This window comes from Gopherus flavomarginatus, chromosome 12 (genome assembly GCF_025201925.1).
Source record: "Gopherus flavomarginatus isolate rGopFla2 chromosome 12, rGopFla2.mat.asm, whole genome shotgun sequence".
NCBI classification, from domain to species: domain Eukaryota; kingdom Metazoa; phylum Chordata; order Testudines; family Testudinidae; genus Gopherus; species Gopherus flavomarginatus.
In genome coordinates this window covers 20,880,679-20,898,773 of record NC_066628.1, presented here as the reverse complement: position 1 = coordinate 20,898,773, position 18,095 = coordinate 20,880,679, and the positions used below count along the sequence as shown (strand labels likewise).

Here is an 18,095-nt window from a genome sequence, read left to right as displayed (position 1 = left end):
TTGACAAAATCTAAATATTTTCTTTCAATGTTGACCATGTTTCAAAGTAAAATTAAGGAAAAAAATACATAAATGAAATGTTGTTTTGTACTGGAAAATCAGAATGTTTCATTCCAAAACAGGAAATTGTTTTATACTTCAACTGACAATGCCACTTTTTTAACCTCTGACCAGCGCAAACTTTTGTGGTCCATTTTAGGAATGGACATAAATCTTCTCTCACACACTGATAAAAATCCTGATTACTTCTATTGATCTACTTTAATGTTGGTGGATTTACTCCAAATTTATATCAGTCTAAAGTAGGAGCTGAACTTTACTCTAGCAGCTTCATCAACATGCCTATTTTTTAAACTGTTTATTTAGGAAGATTTAAAAAGTTTACAAATCCTTGCTGTCTAAATATCAGAAACAAAACTATCCTTACAACTGCGAACTTTGGTTTAAAGAGATATCAAACAGGAATATAGTCACCAAATCTTTCTATTTAACAGGGTTTTACCATAGTACGGAGTGACATTTCTGTATTCACATATTAACAGAACAAGTATGTCTAACAAATATTCATATGCAAAGCAATTGGACAGGTGTGCTGGTGTTTTGTTGTTGTTGTTTTTTTTGCAGGTGAATATACTTTGAGCACTGAATAAGAGGTCACCAAATATCTAAGTATCTATCTGTCCTCTGTCTATTTTGCTGACTATGTAATGGTCCATTTGCAGCAGTTGTCAAGAAGTTAAAAGGACGGGGAGCGGGGTGAGAGTTGGAAAAAACATGGGGAAATCGTTTTACTTTGTGTAAGACCCATCCATTCCCAGTCTTTATTCAAGCCTAATTTAATGGTGTCCATTTTGCAACTTAATTCCAATTCAGCATTCTCTCGTTGGAGTCTTTTTTTGAAGGGTTTTTTTTGTTGGAATGTGGCGACTTTTAGATCTATAATCGAGTGACGAGGGAGAGAGAAGTGTTCTCTGACAGGTTTTTGAATGTTATAATTCTTGATGTCTGATTGGGGTCCATTTATTCTTTTCCATGCCATAAACAGATAGCTAAGGGTTAATGTCTCTTTCACCTGGAAAGGAGTAACTGGAAACACCTGACAAGAGGACCAATCAGGAAACAAGACTTTTTCAAATCTGGGTGGAGGGAAGTTTGTGTGTGAGTCCTTTGTTCTTTGTCTTGTGTCTGTCCCTCTCGGCTATGGGAAGGATTTTTCTGTCTCCTGCTTTCTAATCTTCTGTTTCCAAGTTGTGAGTACAAAGATCATAAAACAATAGGGGTTATTGTTTTTTTTCTTTTGTATTTACGTGTGTGTAGTTGCTGGAGTGTTTTGAATTGTGTTCTTTTGAATAAGGCTGTTTATTCATATTTCCTTTAAGCAATTGACCCTGTATTTGTCACCTTAATACAGAGAGACCATGTTTATGTATTTTTCTTTCTTTTTACATAAAGCTTTCTTTTTAAGACCTGTTGGAGTTTTTCTTTAGTGGGGAACTCCAGGGAATTGAGTCTGTAGCTCACCAGGGAATTGGTGGGAGGAAGAAGTCAGGGGGAAATCTGTGTGTGTTAGATTTACTAGCCTGACTTTGCATTCCCTCTGGGTGAAGGAGGGGGGTGGGGGGGGCAGCTTGGCTCTCTCTCTCAGTACATGTGTTTCCAGGACTGGAAATAGGGAGAGTGGAGTCCCTCTGTTTAGATTCACGGAGCTTGCTTCTGTGTATCTCTCCAGGAACGCAGGGAGGGAACACCTGGAAGGGAGAAGGGAGGGGGAAATGGTTTATTCCCCTTTGTTGTAAGACTCAAGGAATTTGGGTCTTGGGGTCCCCAGGGAAGGTTGTTGGGGGACCAGAGTGCCCCAAAACACTCTAATTTTTTGGGTGGTGGCAGCTTTACCAGGTCCAAGCTGGTAACTAAGCTTGGAGGTTTTCATGCTAACACCCATATTTTGGACGCTAAGGTCCAAATCTGGGAAATATGTTATGACATTCCATAAAGACTGTCTGGTTTGGCCAATGTACATGGCCGAGGGACATTGCTGGCACATGATGGCATATATCACATTGGTAGATATCATAACTATTCCAACTACACCAAGTTGTAACTATTATCCTCATTGTAGGGATGACAACTGAAGAATGGAGCAGTGAAGGGACTGAACAAACTCAGAGGTATAGTTGGGATCATATCTCAGGATACCTTGGACTCTAGCTTTTTATTAATAAATTATCTGATATGAGAGGCCCATTATATTAGGTAAGACACAGTCTTCGCATCAATTAGGAATTGATGACAGACATCTGGAGTACAGTCCTGTGTGCCCGCAGTTTGACCCACAATTTTTCCTCTAGATCCTGCTGCCTCATTGGAATTGTGATTATTTTAGTTTCTGGAAACTCTTCAGGGAAGTAGATGGCCAGAGAAATTAATTGTTGCCTCTGGGCTGTTGAGGGCTCCAGGCATTGAGTCCCACAAGTCCTTAGAAAACAGACATGTATAAATCACCTTCCTGCAGCACCAGCCTTTTTGACACACAGCATACATCTGCAGACAGCACAGATCTCAGCGTACTTCCAGCAGCTCAGACTCAGTGTGGTGGGGTAACAGCCTCTCATAGTACAGTGATAAGGGCATTAGATAGAGAGATTGGTAGATAGAGCAGTGTGTATGGGGCTAGAGAGAGAGGGGGAAACCAATTGCAGTCTGTAGCTGGAGGAGAAAAGACATCTCAGTCTGGGAAGATTCCACACAGACCAGCACTGTAAGTTTGCTCTTGCAATTCAATATAGTTGGGAGTTACACTGTGGCACTTTAAGGATGAAATTGTAAGTGATAATAGATTTTTTTTTCATAGTTTCACTCTTAGCTCAATTTCACATAGGAAACTGAGGCAGTCAAAAGAACTTTCCTTAGGAAAGAGAGGGCAGAATATCTGTGCCTCAGTTTCCGTCTATTGGGAGTGGGGAAATTGATGAAATTGACACACATTTTTTAGAATAGATTGAGGATTTACATTAAAGTAATCCAAAAATTGTGACACACACTATCAGCTCATTGATACTTTTCTCTCTGTATACATTAGTTTGTTGTTATTGCTGTCTGTCTGTCTGTTTGTACTTTTCTCTCTCAGTTAGTTGATTTTATATCTCTATCTGTTAGTTTTTGTTAGATCTGTGTTTCTCTCGCACTGTCTGTATCTATACTTTTCTTACTTGTGTCTCTCTCTTTGTTGATCTATCTATCTATCAATTTGTGTCTACTCCTCCGTTTATTGTTACTTCTGTCTATTAAATTGCTGCAAGGGCCGTTGAGTCAAGTGGGTTTGAGTGGTGTGAACTAGGAGCCTGGACTCCTGGGTTCTATCCCCAGCTCTGGAAAAAGAGTGGGGTCTAGTGGGTAAGAGTAGCGGGGACAAGAGCCAGACCTTCTGAGTTTCATGTGTGGCTCTGGGTGGAAATTCAGTCCAGGGTGGAGAGGAGAGGAACCAGAACTGGGGGTTCTATTTCTGTCTCTCATAAGGACTCTGGGACAGGCACCCCTCATAACTTGAAGCTGAGTGGTTAGGGCACTCTGCTGGCTTATGACAAACTCAGACTCAATCCCTCCCTCTGACTGATGATGAGAAGGGGTTTGAATTCCCACTTTACAGAAGGGTCCCTAAGCCGCTAGGCTAAGGGCTGTTCTGAAATGAGACAGTCTCTGTCTCTCCTGTTGAAGCTGCTCCACTCTGTATCAATAATTAAATAGTCATTGGAGCAGGGACTTGAACTTTTCCAGACAAAAGGTGAGTGACCCAAGTACCACGCTGGAGAATTCTTCTCACTTGTGTTCATTAGCCCAATGACTCTCCATTGTCACTCGCAGCAGTCATTGCTGATGGCAATGGTGAGCCACTGGGACAGAGACTGAGATACAGTCTGATGCAGTCGTTAGAGGAGGGAACTGGGAGTCATGACACTTCACTTTTGTTCCCAGCTCTGGGAGGGAGTTAAGTGTAGTGGATAGAGCCAGAAGTCCTGGACTGTATTTCCAGCTCCAGGATGGGTATTGGATTTACTGAGTTAGTTCAGGGGGCGAACTGGGAGTCAGGACTCCTGGTTTCTCTTCCAAGCTCTGGGAGGGAGTTTAGATAAGTAGTCAGAGAAGCAGGAGGGAACCAGATCATCTTTCTCTTGAAGTGAGCATGAAACCCCAGCTAGAAGAAGGGGATGGCGTTTCAGAGGTACTGTCTGTATTCCCAACTCGATTTCACTGTGTAATTGTGGCAGGGTTCAATCACTTCCATGCAAGATGCTGCTCCAGTTTAGAGCAGTATAAAGTGGCAGTAATTCCATGGCATGCAGTGAAATTACCCCACATTTGAAGCAGTGCCCCTGACAGCAGAATCTGGCCAGGCGGACCCCTGATTCTCGTTGGTAAATTGAGATTAGTAACATTTATACAACGTTATCTGGAGTTACCCATCTCTGGGAGACAGAGGTATACAAATACCTGGAAAGCAATTGTTCCTAATTCTCCTCTCAATCAGCCTGGTGTAAATTAGGAGTAACTGCACTGGAGTCCATTGAGCTGATTCTACTTTCTCTCACCCCAGTGTAAATCAGGACTAACTCCATTGGAGTCAGTGAGGATGTTTTCTCCATACTCATTCCCATATTACACCAATCCTCACAAACTAAGGGTCTAACTCAAGGGTATTAAGGTGTTTTTTAAAAAAAAGATAGTTGTTTTACTGATCTAATCCTGGCCCTTTCTCTTTTCCCTCTGACAGGGAAATTTACCCCTCTTATAACAGATCTAATCCGCTTATACTAAATCATAAGACTATAGGCCTAAAGTACTAACACATAAGAAATAAGTTGCTAACATAACCACTGCGGAACTGCATTCCCAGAAGGCAGTTTCGTTATACACAAACCATGATCATGCTGCTAGCATAAGGGAAAAATTCCCCTAAGAACCAGCTCACCACTGCCCTACAGTAACATATTAAAAGGCCTGCGTTAGCATAAATAATCCAAGTATCAGCATAGCAACAGCTGGCCAGAATCGGAAACTGAACACCGGACACTGAGTCCCAAGGGGCCTTATGAGGCAGGTCGGCTAGACCGCAAGTAGGGTAACTGATGTCAGGGTCTTCTGACAGTCATGTAAACATCCTTAAGGAAGTAAAAGATAAGAGCTTGCAATTTTACATATGTTATACCTACCATATAAGGATAATGTTAATTGCTCGTCTGCAATATATGCCATATGATTGCCAAATAAGGTTATGATTTATGTGTAAGCAAATATGATAATTTGCGGTTTTACGCTTTATAAGCTGTGGCAAAAATCAGTTTGGGAGAGCGGCTTAACCCTTGCTAGGGGACACGCTGTATCTCCGTGTGTGCACGCATGTATTGATGATTTCTCAATAAAAGGAGCCTCAGGCTGTCTGATCAATTGACAAGGTGGTGGTCTTTTCCCCGAAACCTCTCTCCACAGACATCACACGATGTCCTGAGAAAGAAAATGTCCAACCGAACCACCTTGATCGAGTTTCTTCTCCTGGGATTCTCTGAAGTTTGAGAGATGCAGATGTTGCACTTTGTGATGTTTCTAGTGATTTACCTGACAGCCGTGGTGGGGAATCTTCTTATCTTCATGGCCATAACCTTCAACCACCACCTTCAAACCCCCATGTACTTCTTCCTGATGAATCTGTCCATTCTAGATCTTGGCTCCATCTTTGTCATTGTCCCCAAATCCATAGCCAACTCCCTCATGAACACCAAGTCCATTTCCTATGCTGGATGTGTTGCTCAAGTCTTTTTCCTTGTCTTCTTGGTGGGAGCAAAATTTTCCCTTCTTATTGTCATGGCATATGACTGATATGTCGCCATCTGCCAACCACTGCACTATGAGACAATCATGAACAGCAGAGCTTGTGTCCAAATGGTAGCTGGTGCCTGGATCGGTGGAATTCTCAACTCTTTACTACACACTGGGAACACGTTTGCATTGACCTGTGGAGGCAACATGGTGGATCAGTTCTTCTGTGAGATCCCCCAGCTACTGAAGCTCACCTACTCCAACTCATATCTTAGTGAAGTTGGGGTTCTTGTCTTTAGTGTGTGTTTAGTCTTAGGCTGCTTTATTTTTATCATTGTGTCATATGTTCAGATCTTCAAATCAGTGTTGAGAATCGCCTCTGAACAGGGCCAACATAAAGCCCTATCCACCTGCCTTCCTCACCTCACTGTGGTCTCCTTGTTTGTTTGCACTGCCATCTTTGCCTACCTGAAACCCACCTCCAGCTCCCCATCTGCTCTGGATCTTGTGATGGCTGTTCTTTATTCTGTATTGCCACCAATCATGAATCCAATTATCTACAGCATGAGGAATGAGGAGATCAAAGCTGCCCTGAGGAGACTGACTAGGTGTAGGTAATTCACCAAGAATTAATTTTCTGTCTTTATCTAATAAAAATTTGCTTATGTAGTATTTGTTCATTAATGTAGGTTATTTCCATGACCAAACAGCTTGCACACAACCTGATCTGATTCTGATCTCAGTTGCACCAATGCAAATCCAGATTAACTCCGCTGATGTCACTGCTGCTGGGGTGATTTACACCAGCAGAAAATCTGGCCCAGTTGTGGAGTTAAATGGGTTTAAAGTATGTGCGCAAATGGAAAAAGACTTTCATTCCGTACCAAAACAATACCTGTTATACTGCTTGGTCACTTGCATGGCCAGTGAAAACAATGATGGGAGTTGTCTTGCTTCTGTGTATAAATCAGGAGTGGCTTTATTGGAACCAAAGGAGTCAGACTGATGTAAGACTGGGGTAGGTGAGAGAAGACATTTTGAGTAGATCCTCAGCACATCAGTGTAGTTCCATTGACTTTGGTGGCGCTAAATCAATTTGCAGCATCTGTGGATCTGAGCTACTGCTTCCAATGGAGCTGCATATCCATTGCCACCAGCTGGGGAGTGGGTCCATTGTCTTACAAACCACCATTTGTGACCTAACCACTAGAGGGGGACTAGGAACCAGACTGTGTTAGCCTGGCTCATATGCACATTCAGGTGTGTGAGAGATGGACAGACTGGCTAGAAATTATGGGGAGTTTTCTATCCACCAGTGGGGCGAGCTTCTGGAGCAGCCTCCCAAAAGCAATTGTGGAGGGCAAATGACTGAATTAGTTTTAAGAGCGACCTGGACACATGTCTGAGTGGGATTGTATGACTGGGCTGCTTGTAATGCTGTGGGGAAGGGCTCAGCAACCCTGAGGGTCACTTGTGGCATATGTCTTATGTCCCTAAAAGCTCGTGCTTCGGCTTTCCATCTGGCCACTGGCAGGGGTCAGGAAGGGATTCCTCCTCCCCCAGTGTATTCTGGGAGATTTTTTTTTTAAATCTCTGAAGCATTTGGGGTGGCCCCAGCTTGAAATGGGATATTGGTTGGGCTGTGCCAGGGCTTTGAGGTGGCATGGAGACATTCTCTCTCTCTCTCTCGGTTGCTTGGCTGCATGATTCTTGCCCACTTGCTCAGGGTCTAACTGATCACTGTGTGAGGGTCAGGAAGGAATTTCCCTCTTATTCAGATTAGCAGGGACCTTGAGGGGTGAGGGTCGCTTTCCTCTGCAGCGTGTGGTGGTTGTCACATGCCAGGATTTTCTGGGTGTATCTCAATCATTTCCCTGCCATTGCGGGCGCTTCAGGCACTGGTGCCCCTCGGTCTCTTCTCTTGTCTGCCAGTAGCAAAGAACTGTTTAGTCTCCTGAGGGCTGTGACACTTTGGTCTTATTTCAGTTGTTGGGTTTGGTCTGTGGGTGCCGGGTGGTGTTGGCATAGAGCAGGTCAGACTGGATGATCTGCTCGTCCCTTCTGGCCTTGAACTCTGTGACTTTATGGATGTGCAGGGACAAGGGAGAGGAGAAGGGGCCATACAGAGAATAAACTCCAGTAGAGTCCATGTGTCATAAACAGATAGCTAAGAGTTAATGTCTCTTTCACCTGAAGCACCTGACCAGAGGATCAATCACGAAACCGGATTTTTTCAACTCTGGGTGGAGGGAAGTTGGTGTCTGAGTCTTTGTTATCTGTCTGCCTGCTTTTCTCTCAGCTTTGAGAAGTGATTTCTGTTTTCTAATCTTCTGTTTCCAAGTTGTGAGTACCAAACATGGTTTTGTTGTTTTTGTATTTACATGTCTATAGTGGCTGGAGTGCTTTGATTTGTATTCTTTTTGAATAAGGCTGTTTATTCAATATTCTTTTAAGCAATTGACCCTGTATTTGTCACCTTAATACAGAGAGACCATTTGTATGTATTTTTCTTTCTTTTTTATATAAAGCTTTCTTTTTGAGACCTGTTGGAGTTTTCTTTTCTGGGAAACTTCAGGGAAATTGAGTCTGTACTCACCAGGGAATTGGTGGGAGGAAGAAGTCAGAGGGAGATCTGTGTGTGTTAGATTTACTAGTCTGATTTTGCATTCCCTCTGGGTGAAGAGGAAAGTGCTTTTGTTTCCAGGATTGGAATTACAGAGGGTGGACTCCCTCTGTTTAGATTCACAGAGCTTGTGTCTATGTATCTCTCCAGGAGCACCTGGAGGGGGGGAAGGGAAAAGATTTATTTCCCTTTGTTGTGAGACTCAAGGGTTTGGGTCTTGGGGTCCCCAGGGAAGGGTTTCGGGGGGGCCAGAGTGCCCCAAAACACTCTAATTTTTTGGGTGGTGGCAGCAAGTACCAGGTCCAAGCTGGTAACTAAGCTTGGAGGTTTTCATGCTAACCCCCATATTTTGGACGCTAAGGTCCAAATCTGGGACTAAGGTTTGACACCATGGCATTGCATTAGTACAACTCTCTGTGACACCTTGTCTTTCTGGCTGAGGGAGGTGACTCCAGCTCAGATGGAGCCCTTGACCTCTGCAGCTGTGCAGTGTTGCACCCATGGGAAGTACGTGTTATGAGGCCCCTCTGTGTCACATCTAGAGGGTAGGAGGCTGTTCCAGTGACTGTTAGACAGCCTGGCTGTTCAGTTCAAGCTGTAGAAGCTAGTACTTTGGGCCCTAGATATCTCTGGTTGAGTCCCCCGGGTGCCAGCTTTGATTAAATGGTGATCCTCACAAACAGGCAAGTGGCCTGAGAACTTCAGGGGACCTTATTCCTGCACTAATCAGAGGCTAATGTTGCCTACCACGCTACAGCAGAACAGCAGCGGGAGTGAGACCAAAGAGGGGAGGGACTCCTTAGTGAGAGGAGGGGCTGGTTTATTCCTGCATCATCTCAGAGATACCCGTTCCTAGTCCCTCTGCACCCTGGAGACCAAAGATGCATGGTCTTTATCCTGCTTAAATCCATGCTGCAAGATGGAGTTTTGGAGTCACATGGGCAAGTCACATGTCCATGCATGACTCAGAACTTTACCAGCCGATGCCATATTCCCAGGAAAGCTCAGATGTGGATTGGCATCTCTCAGAGTTCATTGTTAACTGAAGTGTTTCTTGATAGGGCTCTTACTGAGAATAGTCTTTTCTCAAGAAGGTGACCAACTGCTTCACTGACGCTACTTAAAATCAAAGAAATACATAGCCACACTCATAACTTCAAATAGAAAAATGATACATGCATGTAATTAGGATGAATATATCCAGTAGATCATAACTGTCGGGGAAAAAAACCACCACCTTAATGATTTGATCAGACAGCCTGAGGCTTCTTTATTGTTACACAGGTATGCATACCGGGAGAGCTGGCATATTCCCCTAGCAAGGGGTAAGCTGCTCTGCCCTTACAAATTTCCCTGCACCTTATAAAGCTTAAAACTGCAAATTATCATATCTTGCTTACGTACTAATATAACCTTATTTGGATTATTATATAGCTTACACTGCAAAACACAATTAATATTTTCCTTATATGGCATACATATTGCAATTTTGCAAGCAACTGACTTTTATATTTCCTTGTTGATGTTCTTTGTCCATCACACGGCCCTGACTGTTCAGTTACCCCTATTTGCGGTTACTTTGAGCAAGCTTCACATGGTCTCCTGGGATCCTCTTTTGGAGTCCAGTTTCCCCAGTTCCAGCCAGATGGCTTTTGTGCTGACAGACAAGTATTAATTTTATACTGATAAGCAAGCTTTTAACTTTATACAGACAGATAAGTTATTAAGGCAAGTTAGCATAAAGCCAACAAAGCCTTTGTTATAAAACTTACTCAAGCTAAAGGGGAATTCCATTAGAAGTCATTATCGAGTATTATATGATAGGGCAGTATTGAGCTGGTTACCTGGTGACCCCTCCTTGGGATCCACCTTATGCATCATATGCAAGTCAAAACAAATATATTCATCTTTAGCAGAACAGATTTCGAGGGGACCCGTTGTCTCTTTTCCGGGTCCTTATTTGTCAGTGCTGTATACCCCGTTTCCTTATCCTTAAAGCAGTTAAACCTTTAACTCCTACAAGTATTAGTTAGCAGAAGCCTAAGGCCTCTATATGTGGGCCCGTAAAACTTACATAAACAAGGCTATTAAACTAAGGGTTAACCTAAGGGGGGGGATTGGTTTCCCTATCATCACCTTTGCAGAGATATGTTACTTGGCAATCTAGCGTAAGACATATTCCAGTCATGTCATATTTACACTCATAAACATATTTCTATAAAGCATTATGGAGTGCAACATCACACCAGACATTCTGGTACTTCTGGGAAAGCTGTGGCCCTGCCCCTGCCTATGTGGCCCCTCCCATCACTGTGACCTTGCATGCTTCCCTCATCCATGATACTGAACAAAAGCAAGTCTGGTTTTCTCTCGGTACCAGACAGGGGACAAGCCACACGAAAAGGAGATTATCCAGTTTATAACCAAATGAATTGCCAGCTCCCTCGATCCACCATGCTCATCCCTCTTGAACAGCTTCTGAGCAGCTTCTTAGATACCTCCTCTACCAGGAATATGTTCCAACAAACCAGATCTCTTGCATTCTGTCCCAGAGGAACTGGTGGTGGATATATTGTCCAACAGTGAATATTGTGGCTCCCTTCTGGAGAAAGGCCTAATGGAGTTAAAGGAGTCTTTGGGAACTTGTGTTCAACTCCTCAGGAGTCTTAGAAAATAGTATCTCTGGTCTTAGACCAACCTCTTGTCCTCTCCCTAGATGTGACACGTCCAGGTTATGTGTCAGTCACAGTGCCTTGGAGAAGTGCACTTACTTTATAAGTGAAAAGAAGGATTTAGTTCTCAAGGGCTCTCAGTTAAGGACCAAACTAACAAGAGATGGAAAACAGGCTGTAGTCTAGAATTTTAAAGGTCCCTAGAGGATCTGGACCCTAGGTCCCATCAATGGAAATTTTTGGAGAATATTCATAGAATTTAAGGCCAGAAGGGACCATTAGCTCACCCAGTCTGAGTCTTCTGACCTCCTATAGAACACAAGCAGGTTACTCCCGTCTTGGGACCAAAAACTAATTTTTCATGAATGCATGTTCCAGAAGAGCATTCAGTCTTGATCTAAAGACATCAAGCGATAGAGAATCCAGCATGGGCCTTGGTAAAAGGTGCCAAGGTGAATTGGACATCCTGTCCTATTGAAGAGAATTTTCAAAGTTACTTGGGGAATATGATAGATTTGAAGTTCTGAGCCTTATTGTATTTGTGTCCCATCATATGGTTTAGCATATGGCACAAGAGATGTTGCTGCTCTTTGATCATATCCTCAGTGGCAGTTGCTGTACTGGGAAGAGAAAAGAAGTCTGAGTGGGGACGTGATAACAGTCTTCAAATGTGTTATGGGCTGTTATAAAGAGGATGGTGATCAGTTGTTATCCATGTCCACTGAAGATAGGACGAGAAGTAATGGGCTGAATCTGCAGCAAGGGAGATTTAGGTTAGAGATTAGGAAAAGTTTTTAACTCTAAGGACAGTTAAACTCTGGAATAGGCTGCCAAGGGAGGGTTTGGAATCCCCATCACTGGATGTTTTTGAAGAAGAGGTTGGACAAGCACCTGTCAGGACTGGCCTACGTTTACTAGATCCTGCCTCAGCTTCTCAGGGTCCTTTTCAGCCCCACATTTCTATGGTTCTGTGATTCCATAATCTACCTACAAAAGACAGAGTTCACTTTTCTCTATCAGGTGGGCTGGCACCAGCCATGGAATCAGCAGAGATATGGGCATGTTCTTCAAAGGGGAGGATTATTTTTTCCAGCAATTTAAGAAGGGATTTTCAAAGAGCTCGGCACCCGATTTCCCTTGGATTTCAGTACCTCCCAGCCCAGCGTTTCTGTGATTCTATGATCTCTGGTGGATATCAAAAATCATAAGTCAATGAACCCACAGCTTCATACCAGGGTATCATTGCTCAGTATAGACACCTGCACTTCATCACTTAAGGCCCAGATTTGAAAGGTGTTTAGGTGCCTAGTAGGTTTTTCTAAAGGATATAGGTGTCCAAAACTTATTGACCCAGGCGTGGTGACCCGCAGTGCAGCAACACCTAACTTTTAGGCACCTAGAAAACTACTGGGACAACAATAGGGTCACACACAGCCTGAGTCAGGCCCCTGGGCTCCCTATAAAATAGATATAGAGAGACAGACACTTAAGAATGGGAGTCACAAAATCCAGCATGCTAAGAGGGGAGATGCCTGAGCTAGCCAATGGGAGATGCCAAGGAGAGGAGTGTGTGCTAGCTCAGAGAGAGATGCCTAAGTCCAGTCAGGGAAGCCCCTGTGTCTACTAGCGATCCATGAACCAGTGAAAAATAGGTGCATGCTCCGTCTGGAGCCTGATCTGGTAGTACCCAATACTTGATGACATCAAATGGATATTCCCCTCCAATCAAACACACCTCGCCCTCCCAAATCCCCACCCACCAAAAACATCTGGAACAAAGAAACAAATCAACCAACCAACAAAATACAGTACATCCTCACTGTAACCAGCCCATGGGGATCCAAGCCATTTGTTAAAGCCACTGGTCCATTATAGCAAAAGAATCCTGCCACCAGGGGCAGCAGCTGACATGTTGAGACCCATGGCCATAGCGGAGGCTGACAGCTCTTCCAGCCCTGGGTCAATAACTGGGGCAGAGAGCTCCTCTGGCTTTGGGGCTGCAGCAGGGGCAGAATGTTTACTTTCAGCTCTGAGAAAAGGAGAAGAGACAGAGACACCAGGTGTGACTTTGATATGGTAACTGTTTTTATGTGGAAAGTGCTCTGATACCATGGTGATGGGTGGCAGTAAAAAAGCCTCAGACTGATTGATCGATCAGTAGATGGAGGGGTATGTATAGGGATGGATGGATAGCTAGACATGATAAGTTCATAGAGGATAGATCCATCAATTGCTAGTAACCTAGAGTATCAGGGATGCAACCTTGTGCTCTGGGTCTTATAATTCTTGATGTGTGATTGGGGTCCATTTATTCTTTTAAGCAGAGACTGTCCGGTTTGGCCAATGTACATGGTAGAGGGGCATTGCTGGTACATGATGGCATATATCACATTGGTAGATGTTGTAACTATTCCAAGTATTACAGCTACTCCAAGTTGTAACTTTATCCCCATTTTAGGGATGAGAACTGAGGAATGGAGCGGTGAAGGGACTGAGCAGAGTCAGAGAAATAGTTAGGATCAGATCTCAGGACACTTTGGACATAGCTTTTTAATAATTAATTAATTAATTAATTGTCTGATAGTTGATCCTGATATGAGAGGCCCATTGTATTCGGTAAGACACAGTCTCCGTCCCAGGGACAGGCAAAGGGTGGGAGGGAAAAGACAGCCCCAGGGAAGGACTTTACCAAGGTAACACAGCAGGTCAGCTGCAGGGTGACAAATTTATGACAGTCATCTGGAGTAGAGTCCTGTGTTCCCACAGTGTTTGCCTCACAATCTTTCCTCTAGACCCTGCTGCCTCATTGGAATTGTCGTTATTTTAGTTTCTGGAAACTCTTCGGGGAAGTAGAGGACAAGAGAATTAATTGTTGCCTCTGGGCTGTTGAGGGCTCCAGGCAGTGAGTCTCACAAGCCATTAGAAAACAGATATGGATAAATCACCTTTCTGCAGCACCAGTCTTTTTGACACACAGCTCATCTGCAGACAGCACAGATCTCAGTGTATTTCCAACAGCTCAGCCTCAATGCGGTGGGGGAAAGGCCTCTCATAGTACAGTGATAAGATCATTAGATAGAGAGATTGGCCGACAGAGCAGTGTGTATGGGGCTACAGAGAGAGGGGGATACCAATTGCAGTCTGTAGCTGGAGGAGAAAAGACATCTCAGTCTGGGAGGATTCCACACCATAAGTTTGCTCTTGAAATTAAATATATTTGGGAGTTACACAGTGGCACTCTAAGGATGAAATTGTAAGTGACAACAAATTTTTTTTTCATAGTTTCACTCTTAACTCAATTTCGGCATGGGAAACTGGAGCAGTCCAAAGAATTTACTTTTCAGAAAGAGAGGGTAGAATATCTGTGCCTAAGTTTCCTTCTATTGGGAGTGGGGAAATTGATGAAATTGACACACATTTTTTTAGAATGGACTAAGGAGTTTACATTAAAGTAGTCCAAAAATTGTGACAAACACTATCAGCTCATTGATACTTTTCTCTCTGTATACATTAGTTTGTTGTTATTGCTGTCTGTCTGTCTGTTTGTACTTTTCTCTCTCAATTAGTTTGTTTTTACTTCTCTGTCTGTTAGTTTTTGTTAGTTCTGTATTTCTCTCGCACTCTCTGCATCTGTTCTTTTCTTAATTGTGTCTCTCTATTAGTTTGTTAATCTATCTATCTATCTATCTATCTATCATCAATTTGTGTCTAGTTCTGTTTATAGTTACTTCTTTCTATTAAAAGGCTGCAAGGGCAGTTGAGTCAAGTGAGTTAGAGTAGTGGTGACTAGGAGCCAGGACTCTTGGGTTCTATCCCTAGCCCTGGAAAGGGATTGGGGTCTAGTGGGTATGATAAGCAGGGACTGAGAGCCAGGCCTCCTGAGTTTTATTTGTGGCTCTGGGTAGAAATTCAGTCCAGTGTGTAGAGGAAAGGAACCAGATCTAGGGGTTCTATTTCTGTCTCTCATAAGGACTCTGGGACGGGTATCCCACACAACTTGAAGCTGAGTGGTTAGGGCACTCTGCAGGCTTGTGACAAACTCAGGTTCAATCCCTCCGTCTGACTGATGAGGAGAAGAGGTTTGAATTCCCACTTTACAGGAGGGTACCTGAGCCACTAGGCCAGGGATAGGCAACCTATGGCATGCGTGCCAAAGGTGGCACGCAAACTGATTTTCGGGGGGCCCAGCCACCGGCCCAGCTCTGCATTTTAATTTAATTTTAAATGAAGCTTCTTAAAAAATTTAAAACTCTTATTTACTTTACATACAACAATAGTTTAGTTTTATACTATTTACTTATAGAAAAAGACCTTCTAAAAACGTTAAAATGTATTACTGGCACGCGAAACCTTAAATTAGAGTGAATAAATGAAGACTCAGCACAGGACTTCTGAAAGGCTGCTGACCCCTGCACTAGGCTATGGCCTGTTCTGAAATGAGACTGTCTCAGTCTCTCCTGTTGAAGCTGCTCCACTTTTTATGAATAATTAGTCACTGGAGCAGGGACTTGAACTCTTCCAGACAACAGGTGAATGCCCCAATTACCACGCTGGAGAATCATTCTCACTTGCGTTCATTAGCCCTATGACTCTCCATTGTCACTTGCAGCAGTCATTCCTGAGGGCAATGGAGAGTCGCTGGGACAGAGGATGAGATACAGTCTGATGAAGTCATTAGAGGAGGGGACTGGGAGTCATGACACGTCACTATTATTCCCAGCTCTGGGAGGGAGTTGAGTCCAGTGGGTAGAGCCAGAACTCCTGGCCTGTATTTTCAGCTCCGGGAGGAGTGTTGGATTTACTGGTTTAGTACAGGGGGCGAACTGGGAGTCAGCACTCATGGGTTCTCTTCCAAGCTCTGGGAGGGAGTTGAGTTGAGTGAGTAGAGAAGCAGAAGGGAACTGGAACATCTGTCTCTCACAGCGAGCATGGAAATCTGGCTAGAACGGGGGATGGAGCATCAGAGTTCCTAACTCGAGTTTACCATGTAATTATGACTGGGTTGGGTCACCTCCATGTGAAATGCTGCTCCAGGTTAGAGCAGTATAAAGTGGGAGTAATTCCATGGCATGCAGTGAAATTACCCACATTTGCAGCAGTGCCTCTGACAGCAGAATATGGCCAGCCAGACCCTCAATTCCCCACAATAAACTGAGGGTAGTAACATTTTTTCACTGTTATCCAGAGTTCGCCTACCTTTGGGTGACAGAGGTATACAAATACCTTGAACACAATTATTCCTAATTCTCCTCTCCATCACCCTGGTGTAAATTAGAAGTAACTCCACTGGAGTCCATTGAGCTGATTCTACTTTCTCTCACCCCAGTGTAAATCAGGAGTAACTCCACTGCAGTCAGTGGGGCAGTTTTCCCCAACCTGCGAAAGAAAATGTCCAACCGAACCCGTGTGACTGAGTTCCTTCTCCTGGGATTCTCTGATGTTCGGAAGCTGCAGATTTTGCACTTTGTGGTGTTTCTAGTGATTTACCTGACAGCCCTGGTGGGGAATCTTTTCATCTTCATGGTTATAGTCTTCGACCACAATCTTCACATCCCCATGTACTTCTTCCTGATGAATCTGTCCATTGTAGACCTTGGCTCCATTTCTGTCACCATCCCCAAATCCATGGCCAACTCCCTCATGAACACCAAATCCATTTCCTATGCTGGATGTGTTACTCAAGTCTTTTTCCTCCTCTTTTTGCTGGTAGCAGATTATTCCCTTCTTATTGTCATGGCATATGACCGATATGTCACCATCTGCCAACCACTGCACTATGAGACAATGATGAACAGCAGAGCATGTGTCCAAATGGCAGCTGGTGCCTGCATCAGTGGGATTCTCTGCTCTGTGCTACACACTGGGAACACGTTTGCATTGACCTTTTGTGGAGGCAACATGGTGGATCAGTTCTTCTGTGAAATCCCCCAGCTACTCAAGCTCACCTGCTCTGACTCATATATGAGTGAAGTTGGGGTTATTGCCTTTAGTATATGTTTAGTCTTAGGCTGCTTTATTTTTATCATTGTGTAGTATGTTCAGATCTTCAAATCAGTGTTGAGAATCCCCCCTGAACAGGGCCGGCATAAAGCCTTCTCCACCTGCCTTCCTCACCTCACTGTGGTCTCCTTGTTTGTTTGCACTGCCATCTTTGCCTACCTGAAACCCACCTCCAGCTCCCCATCTGCTCTGGATCTTGTGATGGCTGTTCTTTATTCTGTATTGCCACCAATCATGAATCCAATTATCTACAGCATGAGGAACTAGGAGATCAAAGCTGCCCTGAGGAGACTGACTGGGTGTAGGTAATTCACCAAGAATTAATTTTCTGTCTTTATCTAATAAAAGTTTACTTGTGTAGTATTTGTTCATTAATGTAGGTTATTTCCATGACCAAATAGCTTGCACGCAACCGGGTCTGATTCTGATCTCAGTTGCACCAATGCAAATCCAGATTAACTCCACTGATATCACTGCTGGTTGGGTGACTTTCACCAGTAGAAAATCTGGTCCAGTTGCGGAGTTAAATGTTTGTAAAACGTGTGTGCAAAAGGAATCATACTTTCATTCTGTGCGAAAACAATACCCGTTACACTGCTTGTCTACTAACACGTGTTCCATGGCCAGTGAAAACAATGACTGGAGATGTGCTTGTGTGTATAGATCAGGAGTGGCTTCATTGGAACCTGAGGAGTCAGACTGGTGTAACACTGGGGTAGGTGAGAGAAGACATTTGGGGGTAGATCCTCAACACATCCGTGTAATTCCATTGACTTTGGTGGACATAAAGCAATTTGCAGCATCTGTGGATATGAGCTACTGCTTCCAATGGAGCTGTATATCCATTGCCACCAGCTGGCGACTGGGCCCACTGTCTTATAAACCACCATTTGTGGCCTAACCATTAAAAGGGGACAAAGAGCCAGACTGTGTCAGCCTGGCTTACATGTATATTTGGTCATGTGAGTGATGGAGAGACTGGCTAGAAA

The 18,095-nt window shown here is 43.8% G+C and overlaps 2 pseudogenes; both read left to right on the top strand.

The window, feature by feature from the left end:
* The first annotated feature begins 5,511 nt into the window (after window positions 1-5,511).
* Window positions 5,512-6,429, top strand: LOC127032582 (olfactory receptor 14A16-like; annotated as a pseudogene).
* A 9,370-nt stretch (window positions 6,430-15,799) lies between these two features.
* On the top strand, window positions 15,800-17,546 carry LOC127032592 (olfactory receptor 14A16-like; annotated as a pseudogene).
* Window positions 17,547-18,095: the final 549 nt, after the last annotated feature.